General features: G+C 35.4%; 1 protein-coding gene across 2 annotated transcripts in view; it reads right to left on the bottom strand.

The window, feature by feature from the left end:
- DGKB (diacylglycerol kinase beta) overlaps positions 1-27,705 on the bottom strand; it is a 382,225-nt gene that overhangs the window by 335,511 nt on the left and 19,009 nt on the right. Inside the window, exon 1 of one of the 2 annotated variants that reach the window (XM_040076658.2) lies at positions 225-310. The exons of the other annotated variant lie outside the window; for it this stretch is intronic. The gene's annotated coding sequence lies outside the window, so the exon portion shown is untranslated. Of the gene's footprint in view, positions 1-224; positions 311-27,705 lie in introns of those variants that run through there. 2 annotated transcript variants of the gene reach the window in all.

The following is a 27,705-nucleotide window of genomic DNA, read 5'->3' as shown; positions in this document are numbered from 1 at the left end:
CGCGCACACGGGAGACGTCCCTTGCGCAGTCCCTCCCGCCCCCGCGTAGCTGCGGTACCTGTTGTCCAGCGCCCGCATCCCCCGGGCGCCGCCCGCCGACTCCGCGCCCGCTCCGCGCCGGGGCGGCGGTGCGGCAAGACCCGCGCAGCGCTCCGCAAAGCTCCGCTAGCTCTTCTCCTCCCGCTGCCCCGCGCCGAGAGGCGCTAAACCCGCGCAACACTTACCCAAAGTTTACAGGGTCTCCCCGCCGGTGGCGACCGCCCGGGGCTGCCGGTCGCCCTCCCTGCCGCCGCTGCGAGGTCGGGGGGCTGTGGCAGCGAGCGCACCCGCGCAGCCGCGGGGGCGCGGAGGGGCCGAGCGCCGCCCGCCCCGCGCGTACCTGCCCGGCCGGGCGCTGCCGCGGGGCGCCGGGAAAAGGCGGCGGCCGCGGAGCGGCTCCCACGCAGGTGCGCGGGCACTGCGCCGCCGGAGTCCGCGGCTCAAGGAGCCGGGAGAGGCTGCGCGCTCCCTTCCGCGGCACCGTCCGGTCCTCGGCAGCCGCCGTCCCCCGGCAAGGTCGGCCCAGTGCCCGGCTCGGCGCCCGGCAGCCGCTTCAGCAGCAGCCCGGCGCGCCCGGCTCGCCAGCCTCCATCCGGCCGAAGGACCTTGGCGAACCTCGCTCCGCGGAACGCTGCCCTGGGCCCCCGCTTTCCTCCAGCACCTGTTTCGGAACCTCTCCGAGGGTAGCAACAACGCAGCTAGGGCCTGTAAGAATTTGCAGATTTATTCAGGAAGAAAAAATGAGAGACCGGAGTAGCAATGGCATGGAAATAAATGTCTTTGTGCCAGTGCCCACCGTTTAGCAAAACACAGCTAGCGAGCTGATCGAACTTTCACGGACAGGTTCCCAGTGTGTTTAATGAGAGGTTTCTACGCACTACCAACTTCCATTTTCACCAAGTCTTGAGTGGTCAGATAAGCCTCAGAACTTCCGCTGGGAACCTGATTTTATGTTTAATTATGACATTAATTTCTATTTCTAGTCATTTTGTTGAGATACGGTACTAAAAGGCTTTAGCTCTGAAGGGTGTTTTAGGCAACGTAGATGAGATTTTGCATGTTTTTAATAATTTTATATAATAAATCCATTGACGTTTGAAAATGGAAAACATTTTCCAGCAATTTTTGTTTCTTTTGTATATGTATTCCATTTTTCTTTTCTAAAATGTGCATTTAAAGGGTTTAATTTTCATAAGTGCTAGAAATTCTTGGAATCCTCTTTATTTTAGGAACCATGAAAACCATGCGAGCCTGATTTTGTTTATAGAGGTTTCTTAAAGGAGAATGCCTTAATTCACCTAGTGCACTGAATGTAGTTTCCTCAGCATAAATGGTACCTGCTCTCTATAAATTAGCTTCTTCACAACACCATAAAAGGCATTTTGAATTAGCACATTTCCAAACTCATTGACATTCCAACTTTTTGTTTAACAAAGGAGTTTAAAAGTTTAGATGGGCATCCAGTGTAAAAGTGAAATGCAATTTTATGTTATATAATGGAATAAGTACATATTTATACCATATACTCGGTGATACAAAGGCATTCATACTAAAAATTTCATTTTGATACAGTTTTGATTGTCTTAAATGAACTCACATTGTGTTCTAAATAATCCATTCAATTCTCTTCATATTCTCACAAAACCCAAAAAAACAAAACAAAACAAACAAAAAAACCCCCACAAACAAACAAACAAACAAAAAGCACACCAAACAAAAAAACTTTTCTGTAACTTTGGAAAAATATGTTCTTCAGAGGCATAGCATCATTATTAGCCTTTAAATTCACATCCAATAGTCAACTGTATAAATATCTTTCCAAATGCTAGCTTCACAGTAGCACATGCCAAGTATTGTCTTTAGTTCCCTGTGTCTAATGTATTGCTTTCCCTTTAAAACACTGATTTCAAGAGATTCTTTTTCTCCCAGGGAAGGAATTCAGTCCCAGTATATTTGAGCCTCAAGTTACTAAATATGGATCAAAACACTGTAATACAGTGAGTAGTTACTTAATTGTGATAAATCATTCCAGTACAACACAAATTTTTTATAGGCCTTGCAATAAAATGTTACATCTTGTGATATGGGGCAGAGAGCTGGTTTTGAATCACCATATTGCCTTAAAAATTGCTTTGAAGCACTCACAGTTACACGTGGTCATATAAAAAATAAAAATTGCTGCAAAAAATACGATCACAATTAAAAATACATTCTTTATGTTGGCAGAACTTCCATATAGTCAGTTAACTCAGGCCTTTACTGTTCTCTTGTACTGTATATTAGAATAGGGTCCAGCTTTAGTTCCTATTGAAATGGAAGAGGTCTCACAAGTTCATTTACAGTTTGGAATGACAACTCCACTGACATTTGTAGCTTTTAAACTCCAAAGGAAAAATTTGGAGGTGTTACAACATAGGAAGAAAAATTAACCCCTTCATTAAACATTTCACTTGCCTTAGGAAAGCAACAACCTTCACACAGGTGAAAGCCAACTCAGTACAGCTGAGCTGTGAAAGATCAATGTAAAAGATGTCAAACTGAAAGACTCTTACATTAAGGTTCTTTTTTCCACTGGAAAATACTTAGGAGATTGCTATCCATATGCCTAGTTTTAGAAACATTGCTGTATTATGTGCCATTTTGAAAATAGGTAGAGGATGGGGATAGATGGATTATGGCTAAGAGCCTCCTCAGCACAGAGCTCAGTGGCAGCATTTGTGCATAGCACATTCACATAAGCATCTTTGTTCTGGTTTCAATACAAAGCTCCATCATCCCATTCCAGAAGCAGGATGCTGCCCAAACTCTATAGGCTCCTTTTCTCCCTTCTTTTAATCAAGTTCCTACCATAAGCAGATTAAAATATGCAAAGAGTTTGTCTGTTAACAGCTCACTCCCTCACAGCAAAAATAACAGATGTCTAGAAGCCACAGCCAGAATTTCAAATATTAAATTTATTATACTATATACTTAGATCTGTGTTTGGATATTTAAATGAATTTTGTTGCTAAGCATGACTTTAAATTGCTCATTTAATAAAACTATGATGAACTTGGAGCCCTACATTTTTATATGATTCACGAAAGAATAAAGCACCTAACTCAAGAATCCTAACAGAAAAATAATTCTCACTTTCCAATGTGTTTTATTTGCTTATATATTGCAACAATACCAGTCATCTGCATTTATAGTACATTAATAGTTTTGAAAGAAACAGGGTTCAGGCTTACAAAGTTGACTTCAGTGGTGGCATTGCTGTACAACATCACAGGTACAAACTATTGAAAAGTAGTCTGACTCCATGTGAAATCAGCTGAGGTAACGACAAGCTATATATAAAGAAAATCTTTTTCAGAATATATGGTTTTAAGAAACAGATGTAGTTCACCAAATTTGTTAAAGAAAAAAAAAATTAATCTTCTCAAAATTTGATTCATCTACCATAGAACATTTTTACACTATATGAAGAGTTTCGTGGAGAAAATGGAATTAAGTGGAAAAACCCACTTTCTTCACAGTAATTCTATACTTCGTGTGTTTTTATCAGAAAATGTCAATATAGAGTAGACTACACTGCTCCCTCCCAGAAAAAAACACATTCACAAGCAATCAATAATAGGGATCCAAAGGAATCAAGCCACTTCATCAGAAATAAGACCCCTCATAGATTATGTTGATATCACTTTACCTTAATTATTGTAGTTATAACGATATACCATAGAATACTAGTCCACTTGACCCATATACTTATTTACACAGTACTATACCTATTTACACAGTTGGGATGTGAAAAATTCTTTTGAAATACCCAAAATACCCAGACGCTTACCCCACTCACATTACTGATATTATATATATATATATATATATGTGTGTGTATGTGTGTGTGTGTGTGCGTGTATAAAGTCTAGGGTAGCTAAAAGAAAATATGTGCTGGAGAAAATAAAGGACTGTTGACAAACTAGAAGAAATTACATTAATCTGCTGAATTATTTTTCTGGGCTCGTTATCCAGTACACCAGATACTCTAACAGAAACTTTAGCTATTCTTTCATTAATGCAATTAAGATTTAAGACTGAAAGCATCTAAATTCAGACCTGTTGACTTAATGCCAGCATAAAAGATTATTTGCTTGATCCAAGTGCTACATATCAGTCAGTCTTGCTTCTGCCCTGGGAGAATCCTAGCCTGACTCCTCTTAGAATACATTCTGAGTCATATGGACAGCAGGATGCGTGGGAACAATCTACATTAATTTACTAAGGGTAAATCTAGCCTGATCAATTTGACTGTCCTCTGTGATAAATTGACTGAATATCTGGATGAAAGAAAAATGGAAGTACCAGTGGATGGTACTTAGCTTGGCTTTTGCAAGGCTTCCTATGCTTATTGCCACAACATTCTTTTATCTAAGTTGGGACATAAGAGACTGGATTGGTGGAAACTAGATATGTTGGATGGTTGGGCTAAGAGGATAGTTGTTAATCGGCTGTACTCTATCTAAATGCCAATAGGAAGTTGTCATTTCCCAGAAATACATCTTTACATTTTTAAGGATAAAGGATCCTTACATCTTTATCAGTGATGTGATGGACACACAGGAGTACTCATTCTTAAAGTCTGCAGGTGAGAGGACTAATTACCCCCTGCCAAGGTAGGACTGCCATCAATAAGAACCTAGACATGCTGGAGGAGAGATCTGACAGGAACGTTATGAAATGCAAAGCCCTGCACTAGGGATATAAAAACGCTCAGTGATGGGGCCTGGCTGGGGATCAACTCTGTTAAAAAAGCCCTAGGAGTTTTGTCAAAAGGCAAGCTAAGCATGAACATTGAGTCCTGGCAGAAAAGACTCTCAGGACATCTCTAGTTAGGAGCAAATCTGAGGACAGACTAAGGGGCTTTATTCAAAAGACAGAGACAGCATAACTTCTGTGGATAACCTGATTAGTGTTGGAGCATCCTCATGATGAAGTTGCTTTTCCGTATATTAAGTCTGAATTTCTCATTTCCACTTATGCCCATAACCTCATGTCTTCCCACCATACATAACTAAGAGCATATCTCTTCTTTCTTGTTACACTCCTCATGCATTTAACTCTGTGGGCTACTGCTAGGTGTCCCCAAATCCTTCCTGTCCCACCTGGACAATCTCAGATGAACCAGTGGTTATACAGATTGCCATATAGGTGTAAAAATGCTCAAATTACTAACGGATTTGTCCATATTCTGGTTTCATAATATTAACTCTAGTGCTTTAAAGGAAGAAATGTCAAGTACAAAAGAAGTAAAGACAAAGGAAGTAGAGTACCTCTCAGTGAATTTAAAGCTTTTTTTTTCCTTACAACTTACTCTCATCTTTACCTTCCAGGTACATATGCAGGTTTTTTTCCCCCTCTGTTGTTCCTACTTCAAAGAGTGTTCTTGGACAAACCTTAGATCAGTGGGAGGCTTTTCAGAGATATGACGGGGCAATGGGTTGACAAGCTCCTAAAATTTGCATTAAATACATTACTTTTTTCAGCTGGATGCAGGAATGAGCCCTTAGCCATGCTAAATGAGAGATGTTTGCTCAGTCCGAAAAGATATTATTTAGCTAAAGACTACTTAAGAATTGGACATCAAATGGCTCACTCATTCTGAAACTCTATAAAGACTACTAAGCTCTATACAAATATGAGTTAGTATCTAACTGGGGCAGGCATGGGGCAAAATGTGCTTTGTGCTTACTGTCTATTTCTGGATGTAGAATTAGAAGAGCAATATGCATATTTTTCCACTACATTTCAATCTATATATATGCAGGATATAAAAAAAGAAGCATATGGCTAGCAGACATCCAAAAAATGAGATATATTTATTTATGTATCTCAAATATTCATTTAATTTTAAATTAGGGTTTTAAGATTAATTACCATATGTATATTTACTGAACTGTCTTAACTGTGTGAAAAGATAGAACGTGTCCTTGAACATTTGTTGAATTTTAACACATATTGCAGAATCACTTTTAACATTCAATGACCAATATAATTGTTACAGAAATGCTTTCTGTTATAGTTTTAATGTTACAATGCTTTTGTTATAGTTCAATTGTTCAAGAACAATTGAAACATAATATATTCTTTGTAATTGTTAAAAGAACTGATGGACAAAATTATGAAACTTAGATGATTTTACTTCATTGTTAATCATCTAGTGCAGAAATCATTCCTGTCACTAAAATACAAAATTAAAGATATTGAGGGACTCCTGAGTGTAGTGTCTTTCCTCCTCTGTTTTCTAAATTTCTTCTAAATTTTGCTTTGCTCATGTTGGTTATGTTAAATATCATGCCTGCACATGTGCTTCACACAGGTAGATTAATGGTAGGCCAACAGTGGGATTTCATGTATTAAAAAATAAATATGCAGGAGAAATTTATAAGAATCATCTATCTGAATTATTTCTGATGAGAAAAACAGAGGTTAGCATAGCTACTCTTTCCTAGATTCATGAATTGACAGAGATAACATAAAACAAAATGTATGTCTGCCACAGGGCAGATAGAACTTTTGCAGGCTATAATTAAACAAGTATCAGTACAGACATAGGTGACTGAGGAACTAATGAATCAATAATGAAGAGAAAAATGGGTTTAATTTAGTCTAGAAATTTCCATGAAAATGGAAAGCATTTAGTGTAAACCTTAAAATAAAATGGCAACATTTTCCTGGTTGATGCAGCATAGGAAAAGAGCAGAAAGGAAAAGGAATACATAGCAAACTAATGGCATTACAATTTTCCTTAGCTTGAAAAAGCTATAAAAATTCAGCATCAGAAAAAGAAGAAGAATTATAAGAAATTATTTTAAAGTATGGTTGAAATTAAAAAGTACATATATGCTTGTCATTCACAACATTTGAGCATAACCTGTCATAAAACCATCAAGTGAACTAAAGAATTCAAAACTTGCATTTCTAATGAGTTTGACCTAACTAATTAGCCCTACTTCGTTTGCATTTTCATTAAATGTGTTCAGGAGAAAAAAAATTTGGAAAAAAAAACAGATGGAAGGAGATATACTATGTTAGTAAGCTAGAGTTATATCAAACTATATTAACATGAGTACACCTGACTGGTGAGAATAATTAGCAATACAATCAGTATCAAGACCTAGGGTTAGGTACTATTATTCTACATATTCAAGAGGTCTGTGTATTACAATGGCTGAAAGTGAACAGAACTTATAAGCTGAAATAAATCAGAAATAGTTAAGAAGAATTCTCTCTAAAAGGAAATTGAAAAAAAAAAATAGTAAGAAGATGAGACAACTAATTACATTTAATAACTTTAAAATAAAGGTTTTCCAGAGGGCTGATAGAATGACTTTAGAAGAACATCTCCAAAAATGGCTTGTATCAGTGAATTTAAGTTGAGAAAGCAGAAAAGGTAGGTTGAACAATGAAAAAATTAAAATTAAGAGTACTTTTTCTTCAAGTTAGTAACAAGGAAACCACCAACTATCTTTTAGTGGATTCAGGGTAATCACAAAAAGAAGAGAAAACAATAGTGGCAAGTAGGGGCTACCTACTCTATTATAGAACCCTTAAATTTCATATTCTTATGTGGTTTTTAGTGGCATTTAGGATATTCCTTTTTCTTCATCTGAATTTTTTTTTGCTGAAATGTCAGGGATCTATTTAAATCAGTTGAACAACATATTTTATAACAATGCAATAAAGGATATTTTGTTATATCTAAAATAAAGTAGATCCCTAAAGAAGCATGCATTTTACATTTATGTACTTGATGCTGCTGTCTTTGCTCACTGATATATCTTAAAGTATTTAAATGTAATATACAAATCAGTGTTACACTGCAGATACGTCAATGAACTCGGTTTTATATACATTTTGTTAAAAGTTAATAAGTTTCTATTCTTAATACTTTCTACAATCATTAAAATGCTCGTGTCTTTTAGTGTTTTGAACATTTATGTAACAAAAAACTCATTCCACTCACTTTTCTGAGAAGATTCACATACAGCTTCCAGGGAAAATTTTAGAAATTTATCAATGCATTTTTGCCTTTGTATTTTGTTTTACAAGAAGTTAAATCTATCTTCTCTTCTAGTGGTACTGTCACAGGTATCAGCATAGTTTATTCTAGACTTACATCATATAAATAGGATGAAAACAAGGGAACTTGGTTTTGAGAGCAGCAGCATCCTGTGAGTAAAGCACTCAGTTCTTTACAGGTGAGCTTCGATATTGGTCCATTATTTGATGTTAACATCCAAGATCTATACATGTAAAAATCAGCACTGTGATTTAAGACTGCAATTTTTAAAATCTTCCTTTAACGCAACAAACCTCAAGTATTCAGTCACAAAGAAAAAAAATCGCCATGTAACTAAAGTTCTACTTTCAAAGATGCCCACTAATTTCTTATTTTTGTTGATATTCAATAGATCAATGTTTAGGCCATCAGTGGGCCATTTTCTTTCATATCTCCTTCAGGAGACTAAATATAAATCACATTTCAATCATTCTCACTGTAAATACTCAAGGTCTGTACAAACCACAGGGAAATTGATTTTTCACTCAGAAATAGTGGCAGAAGTCAAAGAGGTAATGTTCCAAAAACTTAGAAGAATCTCAGAATGGTTGAGGTTGGGAGGGAGCTTCTGGCTCAATCAGCATCACCAAGAGCAGATTGCCCAGAGTTGCCCAGTGGTTAAGTACATGACCTGAGTGGCCAAGTTCAGACTTCTCTTCCTGGAGGCTCACAAATCTGCAAATCTTCCTTCACATGAAGATAATTTATCATCCTCACTACCTGCAAATGCCAACCAATACAGAAAAGATTAATTGGACAAAACACAGGAATGGTACTGTACAGATACTCCTACTGAGGGCCAAGAACTTAATTCTAGCCTTTTTTCTTCTGGATTCCAGGATGCTTTTCCACCTAGGGAGTCTATAAGGCCATGTTTTGAACTGAATTTTGATACAATTAAATTTCTTTAAACCAAAAGAAGTGACAGAGACAGATTCCACCATGACCAGATTGAATGTTAAAATTCTGTCATAGTGGAGGAGAGGATTTTGAACCCCTTCAGAAAATGTTTGAAACAACTTCTAACTTTGATGTTGTCACTTTCTCATTTTCCCAACAAAAAAAAGAAATTATGACACTTTTAAGATGATGTGAATACCTGTTGGAGATGCCCTGAAATGTCTATTAGATAAAGTTGTTTAAATTACTATGCTTTGAATTTGCTTTTGACTCAAGTTCAGCTTTTCCATAAACTACCATGATGTCTCAACCATAAAGACTAGAGCCATTTTGGATATGTGAATATGTGCAACACCAGGTTTCTAAGTTTTAAACAAGAAACATATTGAATTTGGCATTAAACAGCAAGATGCACAAACCACATACTTGGAACTTTATTTTAAGTGTTTGTCTAGATAATCTATCAATCATTTATACTATTTTACAGCAAGCCTTTTAACTACTTGTATATGTTTTACTTCTTTAGACTGAAATTATCTGGAGCAAGGAGTTTCTCTGATGTGCATACTTATACAGCGCCAGCAGAATGGAGTAGCAAATTTGGGTCGATCTCTAACATAAAATGAGTCCATGGAACTGTGTATATTCACCTGTCTTTAATGTGCTACAGCCTTATAGCTGTGTGGCATAGGAAATGTTTGCTTCTAAAAGCTAAATGAAACCAAAATCAGGAAATCAAACAATAAATACAATGCCTGCATTTGCTCCTCTTTAGTTTAACTTTTTAGGCTAATTTTTTTGCACTCAGATTTTGAGTATACCAACTAATTTAATGCTTCTTCTGTTTTCTTTAATTGCTTTAACAGTTTTTATAATATTTTCATTTTAATAGCTTTGCAATGCTGAGTCTGTTTCAATGTATAACAAACACTTTGATTAGCTCTTATTTTCAAAACTGTCTTGAACAGAATTACTTCTGTCTGCTAATATGAATAAACATGCACAGCCCCTTTCAGAACAAAACCCAATCCCGATGCTGAAAATTTTGCTAATTTCTATCACTTATATATTCAGGCTTATTATCTGTAAACTATCTCCTTGATATTGTACATTTGCATATGCATGAATAGTCATCCACCTGCATACAGTTATTCTTGCTGCAGTGTTTTAGCACTTGTGAGTTGGAATTTCAGACATTATGCACCACTTCTACTCTCTATTGATTGATCCCTGATTCTTCTGTAGGAGGCTTCATCAGAATTGCTATGGTGTATGGGGTTCTGGAACAAGATATACATAGGCACTTCTCCAGCTCCTCACCACCTTCACAAAATAGACACACAGCTTGCAATTGTCAAAGTTCAACAGTCTCCTGTTTTATTGTATTTGGTTTGTTGGTTTTGGTTTGGTTTTTAATTCTGTCATGGTCATCATAAAGCTGTAACTCAATTTATTTTCAGAGATGACTTTAGAAGGTCTTGTCAAAATGGCACTCTGTTTTTTAAAACAACTTTCAGCTTTTAACAAAGGTGACAAAATATTTAATGCAAAGCTGATTTTACTGCTAGAAAACTAAGGCATATTTCAGGCTGAGAAAGTTGGGACTGTTCAGCCCGGAGAAGAGAAGATTGCATGGAGAGCTCGTATCAGCTTTCCAGAATCTTAATGGGGTCTACATAGTGGAACTTCTAGTCAGCAACTGCAGTGATGGGACAAGGAGTAAGGGATAAAAATTGACACAGGGGAAATTTAGTTAGGATATTAGAAAGAAATTTGTTAATTTGAGGGTGATGAGGCACTGGAACAGTTTCCCCAGAGAGGTTGTGGATGTCCCAACCCTGGCCATGTTCAAGGCCAGGCTGGATGGTGCTTTGAGCAACCTGACCTAGTGATAGGTGTCCCTGCTTAAAGCAGGCTTGGAACTAAAAAATCTTTAAGGTCTCTTCTAACCCCTTACCTGTCTCTAATTCTGTGATATAATAGCATTCTAACTAATCCCCATTTGATTTAGCTTAAAAAGCTTGAAACAACTGGTGCTGTTACAAATGCTTCCATGCTCCTTCATTTTCCTAGGATGGGCAGAAATCTCTGCGGATGATAAATTCTTGAAAACTTCACAAAAGCCAGTGGCTAAGATAAGAAACACTTAGTTAACAACTTGACTGGGAAAAAGGTTTCAGCATAAGTGAAGCAGTTACCTATTCTCTTAGGTCTGTCAGCTGACTGACATACACGCAGTGGGAAGCAGGGACAATTCGGGTCACTTCCACAAAGGAATAAGGATTACAATTTACAAAGAGCCGGTGAAAGCTCTCTTTGAGACTGAAACCACTGAGAGGCATGAAGCATTTGAAAAGAGACAGGAGAGAATTTGTGAGACTTATGGTGTACAAACCCTCTGTCCCTGTAAGGATCCAGGATGATATTGTACAATTACCATGCAGCCCCTTCCAGAGACTCAGATCTTTGCAGGTTTTACAAGATACTACTAAGGACTTGTGGCAGACTTGACCATGCAATGGCACATTTCCATTTTAAATAGAAATGCTTTCAGCAAAACAATTTTAGTATGCAGATACCGCCTCTAATTGCTCAAAGCTACTTCTTAAATAACTGAGCTACTTCCTCAGCATGAGGGATCAGTCTATTCCCAGAATGGTCAGATTTGCAAATTTCATCAGAAGCAAAAGTACTCAAGAGCTGCTTCTCTCCTTTCTAAGGAAAAAGTGCCCTGCATTTAGGACAAAATGCTGAGCTTTGACTAGACTGAAAACCATAGCAAATTAAAAGACCTCAATTACAGTTTTAAAATACTTCACCTTATTTTAACTTTTTAATTAGATGTCACAACTGTAGTCAATTAAAAGTTATTAAATTACACCATTCAGGATACACTGGGAGGAATTAGTCCATATTAGTGAATATTTATGCAAAAGGTGGTGGGATTTTCTTTCTTCAACATCAGAGGCTACAGATGAGATCCTAGATATATAAAAGAGATCTTTGTTAGTTACTATCATATAAATGTACTCTATTCTTGGTTTAAGAAAAAGAATTAAACCAATGAACTATATGCAAAAAGTAGAAAGACAACCTTAAATAAAGAGGTCAGAGAAAAACTAATGGATGCATACAGGTAAAATAGTAGATCACAGAATGGCTTGGGTTGGAAGGGACCTTAAAAATTAACTGTTTCCACCTGCCTGCCATGGGCTGGGACACCTTCCACCAGACCAGGTTGCTCAAAGCCCCATTCAGCCTGACCTTGGACACTTCCAAATGTTAACTCATATTATATAACTTTCAATATTTTTAGGAAATTAAATAATGACAAAGATAAAAGAGAAAAATGTTCTGGAAACACAAGAGAAATAGAAAGTTTGTTTAATGAGCTATAAATGAAGTAGAATATATAATATATATGGAACATAAGAAAAAAGAGAAATTCCCCATATTATAATGCTCTCAATCTGTAATCCTTTTTCCTACTAATCACATCTCAGCTAGAAAAAAAATATAACAACGGCTTAAACATTTGCCTTAAATATCTGTAAGGCCCATGAAGAAGTTATGCTACTTTTGTAATATTTTGCATTAAATGCAATAAAACAACTAAAAAAGTGATGATACTCAGTTTTCAGGAAGCAGACAGCAAGATTTTAGTGATCCTGAGAGGAACAGTGCTGAAAAGTAAACTACAGTAACTTGTCAAAATCATAGATACTACATCTGCATAAAAATAATGCACCTGAATAAGAAGTGATTATTATTAATACCTAAGAAAAATGTATTTGAAAAACACCTTCTTATTAAAAGCAATTCAGAGTAAGTGTCAAGCCTAGGAAACAGTAAGTGATGCTTCAGTTAGAAACTTTCCAATTTTCCCAGCTGAACTGATAGAATAAATCAAAAATTCAAGAAAGTTACATAATTCACCAAAAAAGAACAAAATCATTAGCACTTACTGTAAAATCTCTTGCAAAGAAGCCACACTTTGGTTTGCTGATGCCTTAGCACCACCTTACTTTTTAATGGCACAATGAGCTGTCAATTGAGATTAAGTTCCTTGAAAAGGTCTTTTCATTGTATTAAGCTTCCTAATAAAAGTAATTGCTTTTCTAATTCCCCACTGGGATACTGGAGCATAATCCAGTACCTTCTATATAAAAAGTAGAGTCTCAATCACTTCAATTGATATTTGGACTGGAACCATAGCATCAAAACCAAAGCTATAGCCTTGGCAAAATAATATATAAGCAGGAATAGGACTGAATATGTTGCAGAAAGCAAGTAGATGTGCTTAATAATTTTAATTCAGAAAAAAAAAATTCAATGCTTAGTTATATTTAGGCTTCCTTTAATTGATGTATTTTCAAAATACATAGTAATAGAAAGAGCAGCAGCTTTCCCTTGCAATAGATAGATCAGATAGCTAAGGGAAATTGTATTCTACCAACCCAGCTAAGAGAAAAGCATATGAAAAGAAGTTTAATGAATAGTCTTACTGAAATGTTGAGATTTTTATTCACGTAATAGCCAGCCTTTCTGAAATTTACATTTTGTAAAAGAGATTATGTCTTGGCGAAAACCACCCTGAATTCATAACAGATTTTATAGATCTATTTCCACTTGCAAATTTGGTGCTGTGTAATAAAAGAAGGGTTTTTCTTTTGTTGGTGGGGTTTTGTTGTTGGTGTGTTGTTTGGTTTTTTGTTTTTTTAACTGGCATGTGGAAGTAGTTGTTCTGTACATCACATAACCAAATTATTTCTCTTGAGAAAATGTATCCTTGGAAAAGCACAATGGACACTGATTCATGCTGCACAGCCATGGAATATTTGTTTATTTTCCCTAATACTGCAGGTTGATCAAAGGAATGTGGATACTCAGATCCTATGGAACACTCAGCTGCTGCATTAAAATGAAAAACAGATATGTTGCAAAACAAATGGAACCTTTTAGGAGGCTTCTTTAACCAAACTAGCTATTAGTTTTTATTAAGAATTTATTTAGAATTTATATAAATATTTATTTAAATATTTATTAAGAATCTTAAATATTTTGATACCTAAACCCCACAATATTACAGTGAGAATCAAGAGATCCTTTCTCTTCCTGGTCCTGATGCTGTCTAGCAAGATAACTCTGAGATTCTTATTTCTTTTAACTTGAGGTGCTTTTCCACTCATTTCTCTTATTTAAATTTGAATCAGTTAAAACTGCTTCTTTTTGCATAGCACCTGGTATAGATGCAGTACAATTCCCTACAGGCTGTCCCTATGACATTTTAGTGAGACAACTAAGAGATATTTTGGAAATAGCAGTTAAAAAACTAAAAATCAGTCTTTTGGATATGTATACCTCCCCAGAAGCCAGAGAGGCTGGTCTCTAAGTTTTTTCTGGCTTTCTCTCTACAAATGCAGAAACACTGAAAATGGTGAGTATGAAATACTTAGCTTTCCATCTATACCTATTAACTAAATCTCCATTAGATTATAGTGAAATTTCCTTCCACAGAATAATTACAAAGAGTTAATTGAACAAACTGGTCAAAAACACAGTAAGATTTTTGTCTTTTTACAGTTTGTTGGGGTTTTTTAAATTTTGTTTTGTACCAGGCTGCCTTAAATATTTATATTTTGCCCTTATTTTTATAATTAGAAACCATATCTGTTTCAGTATAGCTCATAAGTATTGAGTAGATTTTCTGCATTAATCCAATCATCTCTCAGAACTGAGGACAGAGAAAAAGTGAAGCATACTTAAATGGTGTAACAGACCCCCTCCTCTTGGATCATGGAAAGAATGCTCCCTTTAGTTGCCCTAGCTGTTACTAAGTTTTTAATTGTAAGCAACACAGAAGAATATTAAGCACAATGCAGAGGTTCAACTTTCATCTTCTAATGAAAGATTTGCAATGGACTGACTGTAAGGCTGCTCAGAATTCAAGTAGTAAAATTGCTTTGGGGAAGTGAACATAAAGTAGCCTGTACAGTATATTAGAAGATTACATCACAGGATATTCCATAACGAGCTTCACTGCTACCTTGTTATCCCATGATAGCTGTGTCAAAATAATTTTTATCTTGCAAATCCTCAGCCTTGAAAAAAACAAATGAAAGCCCAGCTTTATTATTCACAAATTAAAAATAAAAAACAGTTTGTAGCTATGGGAAACAACGTCCACCTTAATTAAAAAGTAATTTCAGACATTGATTTTAAATGTGCTTGTCTATCTATAAATTGTCTGTTATGCCAAATGATTCATACATCAGAAGTGCTACACATGGTATGAGCAGAAACAGGCAAGCACCTGTGAGATACAAACTTCTCACTTTACTATATGTACAGCTTGATCTTAAAGAAACACTTCCTGCATTGCTAGTAGTTAACATTCTTCTGAATTCCAGTCATTATAGCATTTTTATTATTTTAAACCTGTTTCTAAACAGGGAGATACTTACTGAAGCATTATTTTAGTATCTTTTATAGATTACATTCCATTTCTGCATATTTTCACTGGAGCTTGACTGACAATAAATATTTTGTATTTTACATATATACAAAGATATCCAATTAAACTGTCATAGTCTGTGAAGTTTCATTACTTAGAGTGGTAAGATAATTGCACACTGTTCAAGAACTACCTCCTGTTCAAAACATACCTGTTTACCCCTAAAAGTCTGAGCAGGTGTTTTTATCTTTTTAAAGTGTACTGTTCATCCTCCAAAAATTAAATAAAATACAGAACATCACCATGGCACACCAAATTAAGGGAAAGCTCATGAATACACAAGACTATTAAAGTTATTCTGTTAAAATAATTTATACACATATAGAATTATTGCAAAAAGACCCATTGTTTTAAAATCAGTAACAAAAGCAGAACAAAAAAAAATATTGAATTTGAATATAAGTGTTTCTCCAGATAGATATGGTCTTTTAAGATCATTTAAAAGTTAAAATGCATCATCAGCCCACTGGACAGGAATTAGTGGGAAAAAAAAAATCTCTTTCTAGCATTAATTTATCTCAAATTCTTGGATATCTTGGATAGTAATTTCTGGATGCAGTACTGAAGCTGGAAAACAGGTTTGCTCATGCCTCACAATGTCATAAAAAGTGAGTTTAGAAACCCACAACAAGCTTATAACATAAACCGTGAGGGTTTTTTAAGTATTAGCTCACAGTTTAAGATGACTGGTTGTCCATTGCTGGCAGTGAAAATACAGTCAATGCAGTTTATGGAGCCTAGAGATGCTCAGCAGCTCCAGTGCAAGTGTCCTTGTGGAACTGAGCCCTCAGGGCTGTATCTTCTAGGCTGCACCAAACAAATCCTTATCAGCTACACAGGGTGTGTATTTCTTTCCACATAGACACACATACATGGGCATTTCCATTCCAGTGTCACAATCTGCTAGCTAAATTTCGCTGCTGTCACTGAGCACTTCTTTAAAATTGTGCTTAAGTTAGAGGAAAGTTTTTTTTTGGTTTTTTTTTTTTTACTTATTTTAAAGGACTATTTGACTTGCATTTTAAAAATAATAATCAGAGCTCACTTAATTAAAATGGAGCATGCAGCCTTGACCTTCCTCTAATTAACTCTTCTCTTTTGCAAATTGGTAGCAGTTCTTTTTAAATCAGTGGTGGTTGTTCTGTCTCCGTGGAAACACTGCTAAACTTCCAGCTCAAAAACCTGTACCAGGACCATGATACTTTTTCCAGACCAACTCTGACAAATGATATGTTTTTAGAAGTCATGGCTACACAGTTCTCTGCAATTCTCTGACCCGAGAGATCTTGGTTGGGTTCTGATGCTTTGGTGTCTCTTGGAGTTGGTATTTCATATTCACATTTTTCCTACACCCAAGCAGTTCACTCTGACTTCAGAACAGCTGCTGAGGCCAATACCTTAGGGACAGGCAGAAGGGCCCTTGTAGGATCATTTCTGATCTCCTCTGCTCTTAGGTGAACCCCAAGAGCAGCAGGCATGATGCGTCACAGTCAGATGGGACAAGCTTGAAGTGCCTATGGCATGGGCTGAACCATGAGACTTTCATAAGGCCATGAGAATTACTCACTGCATTGTTTCACAGAAGCTACAAAGAATTTTCCAGAAGATAAATATTTTCAGTTGGCAGAAAATGTACCCTTTATAGCCTTGTCAGGAGCTGGCTCCTACACAGCGGTATAGAGACAACAGCTTGCTTCCTCCTGGAGCTGCATCAGTTAGAGAATGAGTTGGTATAAAATTATTATATTAAAAAAATAAAATAAAAAGAAAGTATATTCCCGTTATAATGTAAACTAAAAAAAAAAAAAAAAAAAAAAAAAAAAAAACAAAAACCAGTCTTATGCAGAGAATAATCAGTTTTGTTGTTTCATTAAGTACTTGATATACCATGTGTTCTGATTCAACATGACTGTTTGAACAAGACCACTGAGCAGCAAGAATGCTATCAGGGCCTACTGTTTATTCCAAAGATCCTCACCACGTGTGGCTCTGCATATCTTCTATTCATTTACAAATGCGGATCAAGAGAAGAACAGAACAATTTCATTATCTGATAGGTTTGAGCTGGGCAATGAAAAAATTCAAAACTTGTCCTTGTTTTTGGGCTCGTTTTCTATTAATTGGAAAGTTAAAGGATTTGAAATGCATTTACACATGAAGTATAACACTGACTAACAGTAAAGCAACTGTAACCTTGTTGAAAGATCCCACTTTTAGTAATATTGTGATTTAATTGAAATCAAGGTGTCTGAATCACTGAATGACTGTGTTTTCATCAACCAAGTAATTTTGCTTTTCAAGTCTGCATTTTTGGGGGCAGTTGTAAGAAAGAAAATAAATCAGCCTTCCTTTGTCATAACCAAGATTAGTACTGTAGGCCGACTCCAAAAAAAGACAGAAAAATGTGTACAATACAGCAAACTGAACTTCTGTGCACATGCAGTTGAGGAGTCAGAGATGACAGTTTCTCTAATGTTATCCCACATATCTCTTGATATTCCTGCTAAACTCAGTCTTTGCAAATCAGGCGTACTTGCAAATCAATTTGGTAGAAACATTATTCATGAATGCTTGGTATCTGAACACATATTGTACCTCAAGGAATGGCACACAATTTATGTTATTCTACCTATTCTAGGTTATTCTGTACACTACTTTTGTAGTGTACACAGCTGAAAATGGCTTTGTCTTCATCTTTGATAATGTGTACTCCCTCAGATCAGCAGTTTTCCATTCAAGCTTTAATCAAAACAATACAGAGATTTCACATGGGGCAGTAGATAAGCCTTTCATTCAAATGTTTCTGGAAAGTTCATTTTAACTAAATGTACTTATTTTTGCTGCCCAGTAAGAAAGTTTATTCTCTGAAGGTAAACTTGCTGCAAAAACAAAGCTTTGTTTAAATAGCTAGCTGAAGCAGAAAAAAGCATGGCAATATCAGAAAAAAGTTATATTTCTTTCTTGGTAAGTCTATTTTACTGATGTTATTAAAACAAATTTCCTAATGATTAACATACAATTTACTCCTTCCCACTTTATACTTCTTTGGTCAAGAGACTTTTCAAATGCAAACAAGTGAACTAAAGACCAGGTTTTGTTCAACTGGAAACTAATAAAGGTTAGTCTTATAAGAATAATACATAATCTTCATTGTTTTATATGTTACTAATAAGCATTTAACAGGTTTTTTTTTATAAGATGTTTCAGGTTATCAGTGAAATTATTTGACTTCCATGCACAACAGGAATAAAGTTGACATAAAAAATACATACTCTTGATATCAGCATTGCCATCTAGAGCAGTTTCAGGATTGTATTATTGATAGTACGTAAGGACTATAGCTCGAGAATAAAAAAAAATAGAAAGGCAAGAGCAAAATATCTTACATTTTTACTAAAAATAGTCACATTCTTTGCAATTGAGAAAATTCAGGCTTGTGCATGGAAAAGCCTCTTATTAGCAAACTCTTTTATGATTTTTCCCAGCAAAGGGGAAAAAAAAAAAAAAAAAAAAAAAAAGCAAATGATACCCTGTGTGCCCGGCTATAACTGTGGCTCCACAGTTACAATTTTAACAATGGATATTGAAATGGTAAATAATAAATGCTATTTTTTGCAGGAAAAAGATCTAGCCATATTACATAGATGGCAATCTGATGTTCTATGTGGCATAGAATATCATTATTTTCCTATGTCTTTTTCTCCTAGTACTTTGAATAAAGAGGAATATTTGTTTACAGGGCAGAAGTAAAGGTTGTCAACCATTAGAAATTTCAGACATGAGTTACTGCTATTATAAATTATTGTTACTTGTTGTTTACAGTTTTGAGGTTCTTTGATTAGTTTTTTTTAAAAAAACAAACAAACAGGTGTAATTTTAAAGTAGTGAAATAACATCCCTTTCTACCATTACAATTGTGTTTATCCTGAGCTGTAAATTTGCAAGATCAATGAGATGAAAGATAACAACATCTCAAAAAAGGGTGTGAAATATTTTTTTCCAGGGTACTTAAAATAGAAAAGTTAATGTATTTTTCAGCAACAAAGAAAATCAAACCTTGGGTTGCAGAAAGGGGCAGTCTGAATCTCAGAACAATAATTATATTAGGACATGGTGTTGGAGAGCATATGAAGTGTCTAAAGTCCTACTACAGCAAATAAACTCCAAAAGAAAGTAGTGCTCAAATTATCTGTATTATGTGTGTACATGACTGCATCTTCACTGATTTAGGCACGTGTTCAGCACTGTCATAAATGCTTACAGATACATCTGCTGTCACTTAGTACGCTTAAAGCTCCATATGGTGAAGTAGGTGGCAGGATAAATTTCTTGAGCAGAAGTATATGATGAGAAAGATATTCTTAAGTGAATCATTGCATAATGGAGTAAAACACCTTCTGTTATGCTGTTATTTCTGAAGATTTTTTTCTATTTACACACAGGTACATGGAAGCTATTTCTTAATTTATTCTTAAAATGAAACTATTATGCTTAATAAATTGATGACAGATTAGAAACTAAAATAGTAAAAGCATTGAAAAGGGTAAGGGGACATGGACACGCACAACAAAAAAGTTAGGATTCTACTTTTGTACCTTTAAAAAAGCTCCTATTAAAATTCACTTTCAACAAGATTTGTAGGGTCTGATCTTTGGAGAATAAATTAGCTTCATGGTAATGACAGTAGTATCAATTCAAGGTTTACCTTCCATCCTTTAATTTATTCCTTATCTTCCTCCCACATTCCCTCTCAGCCTTGCCTTAACTTCCCAGAATTTCAACTGGAAGAACAATGCTGGCAAATTTGAGCTGAGGCTGCACAGAATCTGTTTGCATGTCTATACACACATAATGCGATAAACCCACAACTGGAAAAACCTACATGTGCATAATTGCCAACCACCTAATTTCTGGATGAAGTGTAAATAATGGATTCAAAATCCAATTACTAATATTTCACATGCTAACAGAAGCTGGCCTATGTTTAGCTCCTCTGTCTTTTAAATCTTGATTCATAGTTCTTGTAGAAATCTCTCCTTAATGTAACCCACTTAAGCTCAGCATAACCCTTTTAAGGACAGCTGCTAAAAGCCTTAGATGCTAAAAGCCTTCTGAGACTGTAGTTTGCAGCTTAAAAAGGAATACAAATTTGACAGTATAAAATAAGAACACTTAGAATATTCACTTGTCTGTGAATAAAATTTTTGATGGTGTTATTTGATTTCTCTTTGGAGGACAAACACCACAATACTGGCTACAATGCCAGTTCTCCATACATAAATATTGGCTTCGGAAGCTAGGCTTCATTTTTTTTTAATGGCCCAGAACTAAATACAACAGCTGCTATTTAGCAAACATAAAATCATTGCATGTCTGATAAAAATAACATACTTATTAATGTTGCATTGCAACAGATTTGTTGATATTGTTGCTTACTTCAAATAACTATGCAGTGCTAGAAAATGTAAAAATTATGAAAGGCTGAAAAAAAAGTTTTCCCCCAAAGAAAAACCCAGGGGTTTTCAATTTCCCACTGTAGACAGGAAAAGCCTCATGCTCCAAGGCTGCCCACTCCAAGTTATAAAACCAGAGCTCTTGGGAATCAGAGCAAGCAGTTCCAGAGGCTTTGGAAGATGGCCTCTGTATGGCTCACTTTTGGGGTGCAAACAGCAGTGTCAAGAGCTGAGCAAGAGATTTGGTGCATTCCCAAGTGAAGGGATAGAAGCATTTTTTGTACCAGTCAAGTCGATCTTGTGAATAGTTGGGATGTACAAATTATCATAAATAAATTCAGAGATGTGCTGAGAATCTTAATTTTAATTTTATTCAAACATGGAGTCTGTGTTCTTGCATATTTTCCATGAATATTATCAAGTAGCTAAAAATGAGAATTGGAAACTAGTTTGCATGAACTTGTTAAGCTAGGTGGCACTAACACTAACTGTAATCGAACTTTGCATGAGGGTCTTGCCACTAAAGATTTGTCCTCCTTTGCTTTTCCAGCTGATGCTACCATACCCAAGAAAGCTTTGAAAATGTAAACATAAAATATAGAGCCAAAGAGATGTATAAACAGCCCCTTATGATCACTCTTCAACCCCAGAGAACGATACATAAAGAAAAGTAATAGAAAACAAATCCCTGTAGGTTTGTGAAGAATTTTGCTACAAGAATAAGGGTGCAGCTGACATATTTGCGTTTCCCTAATGATAGCCTATATGACATTGTTCTGCATAGCACCTTTTTTTTGAGACTTAAAGTTGTTTTTAGACCTTGGATATGTGGAAATTAATAAGAAAATGCTATCTTCAGTGAAGGCAGCTTCCTCAACAGACCTACAATTTTTTGTAACCTTATTTATTGAAAAACAATTAGATTGTATGCGTTACTACTCAGAGTGTATGTTCTGCTTAAAAGGATTCTGCTGGATATCATTTCACATCATTTCCATAGCTAAAGTTGATCTTGAGTGCAGTGGAACAGATTTTGGCATTACTATAAGGCATTTGTAAATGAGGAATCTGCCAAAGTAATTGGAGTTTTATTTTCATGGGTGACTCATTACTTAGCTGAAAGCAGCTTGGGTAGCAAACATGTTTTCCAAAATTTCATCTGAGAATTTCAGAGATGATTTTTTCATGCATCTTTTTAATTGCATCTCCGAAATTATTTTTTCTGACAACTACTTTTTTGATTGATTTTAACTTGTTGAATCAGATGTTAAAATCTACTCATTTTAACAATCCTGAACTACTTCAGACTTCCTAAATGGCTTAGGATGACAGTTTTTGTCTGATGCCAACATCATAAAAACTATGTGTCAAAGCTAGAAAATTTAAGAAACTTCTAATGGTTTTTTTACAAATGTTTTAGATTTTTGAATATTTTTATAAATTAAAAAGCTAAGGTGAAAGTAGAGGATTTTATCTATAATAATTTATTTCATAGTTATCTTGTGCTAGATTTCTTTAATTTGAATCAAAAGAAAAATAAAGCAAAAGAAAGTAGCAGCTGACCATCTGTGAAGAAACCATTGGCCCCAGCATCAACCAAGTATAATTCACTCCTCCCTGAGGCTAAAGTAAAGATGAAACAGCTTCTTTCTAACTGAAGAGCAATTTAACACTTCTAATCATGCAAATTCAAAACCCCATCTTTTTATTTAACCAAAATTCTTGTTTCATAGATTTTGCCTAAAAAAATCACGTCCCATTTATCCCAACTTTCAAAATGAAAAGTTGCTTTTGGATAACTAAGGCATCATATACAGTTTCAGGACCTTCCCTCTTCTGACAAAACTTGATTTGATAAACTGCTGTAAAATTTAAATATTTCTTAGCCTTCCAATAATTAATTACATCATATATTCTTTCAACCTGAATTATTTGTTCCATCAGAAACTGCTGTTATCATATGCCAGTGAAATAAAGCTTTTTTCAGAATGCTTATCAAGAAAATCTCTCTTGAGATTTTCTTGGACTGTTTTGCTCTTAAGTCTGAAGAACAGACTCTAATGTTTAAGAAAATTCCACTCCAGTATGCTTTCACAAGCTCTAAACTTAGCCTCAAGGAGGTATTTTTGTTAGTTTTTTCTCCGCACTCCTTGATATATTTTGTAGAGACAGTAATGTTTTCAAATTTATTTGAAGTTGTTTTAATCAATATCTATCATTTAGTGGCCTAAGGTAGGAGCTCTTAAATTAAATCATATTTCCTGTTCTCTGAATGATGAAAACAAAATATAAATTGTAAACGCATTTGTTAATACATGCTTCAGCACTCCAAAATTATTTAATTTTGTTCCCACAAAACTTCATGCAGGTTTTGCCATCTCCTAGACCAGGAACAGATTTAGGTAAATTCTTGCTGCATATTCTTCCCTTGTGTTTTACAGGGCACCATGAAGCAATGCTCCATGGCCCGATTGAGGCTGTGCCAGGAATGCCTCAAATACTTCACAGTCAAGTAAGTCTGAACCTGAAGTCTTTTATTTGTAACACACCCACTGGTCTACTCAGAACTTGTGGGCACATCACTAGAACAGAATACTAATTTTCATTTTAATAAAATAGGACAGAAGTCTTGGAAGCTTCTTAAAAATATCATGGAATCATAGAATGATTTTAGTTGGAAGGGACCTTAAAGATCATTTAGTTCCATATCCTTTGCCATGGGCAGAGACACCTTTCACTAGACCAGGTTGCTTAAAGCCCCACCCAACCTGGCCTTGAGCACTGCCAGGGATGGGGCATCCACAACTCTAGGCAAAACTCCTCCTGTTCCAGAGCCTCACCACCCTCACAGTAGATAATTTCTTCCTGATATCTAATCTAAACCTACCTACCTTCATCTCAAGATGATTTCCCCCTTGTTCTGCTGCTACATGCCCTTTCGAAATCCCTCTCCATCAGGAGAGTACTCTTTCAGGACATGTGAGGTCTTCCTGGAACCTTCTCTTCTCCAGGCTGAATAACCCAAACTCTCTCAGGCTTTAGTCATAGGAGAGGCACTCCAGCCCTCTGGTCATTAAAGAGCGTCACATGAAAGAACAACATGAACAATATGAACAATTTAAAAACACCCTAAAATTAAGAGGTGTGATGGGGCTGGGTAAATAAAACATGGTCAAAAATTCAATGAGTTTTACAGAGTGAGAACTAATTCAAGTAAAACTGAGAACTGAGGAATATCCCAAATGTGTGGAGACAGTATTTAAGTGACACTATTCTAAAAAGTCATGGAGAGGTTGCCAGCAGAAGTCCACCAAGATACTGTTGAGCATTTTCATAAAAGGTTCAGTAGGAAGAAGATAATGTGGTTGGTGACAATAAATTAGTCATGATTGTAAAGTGAAAAACTCACTATAAGGAATTGCAAAAGTACCTGAAAAAAAATTAATTAATTAGCAAAACAAACAAACAAAAAGAGAGATTTTACAGTTAAACATTAGGATGCATACTGAGAACCCCTTTGTAGAAAGTATACAGTGTAATAAGAATTTGTTAAAACCTGATTATGAAAAAAGGGAAGCTACCAACTTACTACTGGAAATTTTTGTTTCTGTTTTATTTCAAAAGGGACTGGTCAGCTGAGTAATTAGCAAGTTACAGGCTACTGGAACCAATGCAGGAATGAACTAAGGTCAGCATTTCTCTTTCCTCTGAGAATAGGAAGGACAGCAGGATCAAAAGATGTAAACAGCTGTGCTTAAATTTGGAAAAATATAATAGAAGGATCCAGAAAATACCAATCAGTCTAATTCCAATTCTCACAGAAATGATGGAATAGTTGTCTTTGGGTAAAGACTGCAGACAACCTAGAGCAGATATCCACTTGGCAAGAGAAAACATCTACCATCTACTTCCTCAGCAGGCCTTACTGATAGGTGGAAGGAATAGATACAATACATGTTAATTGCCTTAAAGCATTCGCCAGTTGTATGTACCATATTCACAAATAAACTAAGAATTAAATAACCTGGATTATGCTATTGTAACTGCACTGCACCATGAATGTGAAGCTATAATTAGAGCAGTTACTGCCTGTCAAGCTGGAAGAAAATACTGAGTGGGATTTCACAGGGCCTGTCCTGGATCCAGTATTATTAAATATTTTCATTAAGGATCTGGATGATGGAATAGAGAGTACATTTATTAAATTTGCAGACAATACTAAGCTGAAAGCATCTGCAAGCACTTTACTGAATAGGATTTGAATTGAAAGTAACCTTGAAAAATTGAAAAAGTAATCTTAAAAAAAAAAAAACCCAAAAACAGTTCAATAAAGTACGAAGTATCACACATAGGAATAATGTCCAGCTCGGAAAAATACAAGAGGAGGAACAACTGACTATGCATCAGATTTAAAGAGGGTAATGTACCACAGAGACACTAAGAGTCAAGAACATTGTACTTGTTCCTATATCATATGCAGAGCCATTTGATATAGGAAATGTGAACTAATCTTATTTGACACAAGTGTATCTCAGTCTCAACAATTGCCATAGGCAAAGCAGCCTGTTTATCTAAAGTGCTCCATGAATTTTAGCTACTCCAGAAATTTTTAATGGGAAACTAAAGAACATTGTCTTACCTTTTGGACCGCTTGAAAAATTAGAACTCGTGTTTGCCTCACAGTGTGTAGAATTTGAAAGCGTAGCATTCTTTGCAATGTTCTGTGCCAATTGATTTAAAAGTTACAACGCTGCTATATCTTCCGGGAGAAGTATACAAACGACATTGAAGGTGTTGAACTATACCTACAAAACTATTGACCACAGAGATTACAGTTTTTGATTAAGTATGAAGCCCCAGGGAATTCTGTACCAAATAAGGCTATAAACAAAAGACGTATTTGAATAATGGAAGTTACCTTCCCATTTTGTTAGGACAGTGGGGTTTTTTCTGTATATTCCCAAATGAGAATCTCCATCCATAATATGCATTTTTAATGTATGTGTATTATACAGCGAAATCACACAAGTCCCATATATTGTTAATATTTATGGATTCACAGACACAATAGTTTTCTTTTTCTATTATCCTTTGTGTAATGTAGCTTCAGCAGATTACTTCATCTACAGGATGGGGAATAAATAGCTGCATTCGAAGATTCGTAGAAGGTAATGAATTTTGAAGAGGAATCAAAAAGGGTATACTGTTGTAACATATGTAAGCAGAATCTGTGTAGGACACATGCAGTAATTATTCTATGCAATGTTCACCAACATTTTTTTACAGTTATCACTGTGGCAATTTTCAGAAGTCTATTAAATATATTTGTGAAAGACAGGATAGTCGTGTTTCCAGTCTTTGGGATCAGACTGATCAGAAATTATATCCACTGGTAAAAATAATTAGACAAAAAAAAAAAATTAATAATTTTTCAGAAAATTTGTAGAATTGTGTGTGGTTATTTTTATGCATCATCTAAAGAGCTATTGAAATAATTAGAACAAATAAAAGTTTTTTGAATCCCTGTCATTAGGATTATAAAAATATCCTTTACTCCTCACTATCTAAGCTATTTAGTTATTTCCACTTCATCCTGCTAGGGCAATGAAATTAGAAAAAATAAATACACACTTAAAAATCAGTGATTTTTGATGTACAGCCCCTGCTGAGGAAGCCTATAGTTCAGTCCATCAGTTATGTGTATTATCATGTGTAGTGAGTAATGGAAGACATGTTCCAGTAAGTGGTTATAAGTATTGGCACTGGATGAAGCTGCTATTTTACTCCAGATGATTTGGGATCCATTATAGTCATAATTTGAAATTAATTACACCATCCATGTTTGTATGAAGTCTTTTCCTTACTTCTTGCTCCATGTGGAGTTATGTATTCAGTTAGAGGGTAATAAAAAAGTGTGGAGCAAATACTCTGATCTTAAAACCAGAAAACAGCAAAGCATGCAAAGTACTGGATAAATAATGTCAGTTACCTTTAGACAAATGTAGTGCTTTTAATGGAATGAGTCTAGTAGTAAAGCCTAACTCAATATGGAAATATATGAATTCAATTTTAATGATAATCATATTAATTGGAAAGGAAGATGAGGAAATTACTTAAAATCTAAAAAGCTCCTGTTGATTTTAATGGTAATAGTAAATCAGAAATTTCATTACTTTCTGATACTACCCAAAAAAGGGAAGAGAAAATAATTCAGAAACAAGAGCCTCTTGTCTAGTAGAAAATGTAGTGAGAGATAGAAATCTTTATAAAGCACTTAACTGCTGTCACTTCTTAATTAGGGAAATATAATTTCATTATTTATATTACTTTCTTTAACCATGCTGGTTAAAATATTATATATTCAGTATATTTGCAAAATATTCTATATTATATAGACGTGAACACATATCACCTGCTATAATGAGGCATTGCTGCAAATTCTATTATTCATGCTTATTTCATAAAATAAATTAAAGAAAATTAGTGGTACATTCTCTGAAGTATTGCTTTAATCTTCTAAACTTTTTGTCAAGATGAGGCATGGTGATGTTAAAATTAATTTTATGTATTCTAAGAATGACAGAAAAGGTCACCAGACTCTACTCATGGCAAAGAAACATGTTTTGTTTCTGCTCTTTTCTTGAGATCCATACTGAAATTAAAAGATAACATATGAGACAAGCAGGTCTTTTTGACAG

This window comes from Hirundo rustica, chromosome 1, assembly GCF_015227805.2.
Source record: "Hirundo rustica isolate bHirRus1 chromosome 1, bHirRus1.pri.v3, whole genome shotgun sequence".
Lineage (NCBI taxonomy): Eukaryota > Metazoa > Chordata > Aves > Passeriformes > Hirundinidae > Hirundo > Hirundo rustica.
The sequence above is the reverse complement of the archived record's forward strand: the minus strand, read 5'-3'. Positions and strand labels throughout refer to the sequence as shown.